The following is a 1,297-nucleotide window of genomic DNA, read 5'->3' as shown; positions in this document are numbered from 1 at the left end:
TGAAGTAATGGCCCCACACAAAGACACCCAACTGATTTCTAGTAAGGGTGCAAAAGTGATGCAGTGAAGGAAGGAAAGCCTTTTCAACCAATGGCATTGGAGCAATTAGACACCCGTAAGGAGAAACTTCATGATCTAGAGTTGCGCTAAGAGTTCTCACATGTGAAAAACCTGATCCATAAAAGAAAAAAAAAGGTAAATCAAAGTTTAACATTTTTGCTTTGCAGAAGACCCTGTTAAGACGATGAAAAGGGGACAAGTAGGAGGGGAGGGAGACGCAGAAGCAAGCAAGATGGCAGTGACAGCTGCTCAGGGCGGGAGAACCGGTGGTGGCTGTAGTAGGGCTGGCGGTGGCCAGCTGTGGGACAGGCAGTAGCCGCAGCAGCTTGCTGGATGAGTGGAAGATTGATGATAAGCCTGTAAAAATTGACAAATGGGATGGATCAGCTGTGAAAAATTCTTTGGATGATTCTGCCAAAAAGGTACTTCTGGAAAAGTACAGATATGTGGAGAGTTTTGGTCTCATTGACCGTCGCCTCACCATCTGTACCATCTCCTGTTTCTTTGCCATAGTGGCTTTGATTTGGGATTATATGCACCCCTCTCCAGAGTCCAAACCTGTTTTGGCTTTGTGCATTATATCCTATTTTGTGATGATGGGGATCCTGACCATTTATACCTCATATAAGGAGAAGAGCATCTTTCTCGTGGCCCAAAGGAAAGATTCCACAGGGATGGATCCTGATGACATTTGGCAACTGTTGTCCAGTCTCAAAAGGTTCAATGACAAATACACTCTGAAGCTGACCTTCATCAGTGGAAGGACAAAGCAGCAACGGGAAGTCAAGTTCACCAAGTCCATTGCTAAGTTTTTTGACCACAGTGGGACACTGGTCATGGATGCATATGAACCTGAAATATCCAGGCTTCATGACAGTCATGCCACTGTAAGCAAAATAAAATAGCTACTTCTAAAAGCAGCCATATTTTGGCTGGATCATGCTGAATTAAAGGGTAAGGGAGAAAGAAACAGAGAACTTAATATGGATAAATTAAGAAATGTAAAAAATGTCCATTTTGTCTTGAAATTTTAGTCCATTCTGGATAAATACAATTTTCTAGCTCAGTTATGATAAGTTGTAGCTCTGATATCTAGCTATAGCCTCTTTGGTCTGCTGATTTCATTGTTTTGATTTGCTTTTCTGGAAAAGCATTTTTGCTAAAAGCTGTACAGACTTTCTCCTCCATATCTAGCAGTACTTTATATAGTATAGCTTTGTGCCATGCAGCATTTGAA

At 41.9% G+C, this 1,297-nt stretch overlaps 1 pseudogene across 1 annotated transcript; it reads left to right on the top strand.

Moving 5' to 3' along the window:
* Window positions 1–292: 292 nt before the first annotated feature.
* Window positions 293–1,000, top strand: LOC309791917 (signal peptidase complex subunit 2-like; annotated as a pseudogene). Its single transcript has one exon. The product of its transcript is annotated as a signal peptidase complex subunit 2-like (transcript).
* Window positions 1,001–1,297: the final 297 nt, after the last annotated feature.

This window comes from Mesoplodon mirus, assembly GCF_964341445.2.
Source record: "Mesoplodon mirus genome assembly, chromosome: 16".
Taxonomy (NCBI): Eukaryota; Metazoa; Chordata; class Mammalia; order Artiodactyla; family Ziphiidae; genus Mesoplodon; species Mesoplodon mirus.
This window is presented reverse-complemented; position numbering and strand designations above follow the sequence as displayed.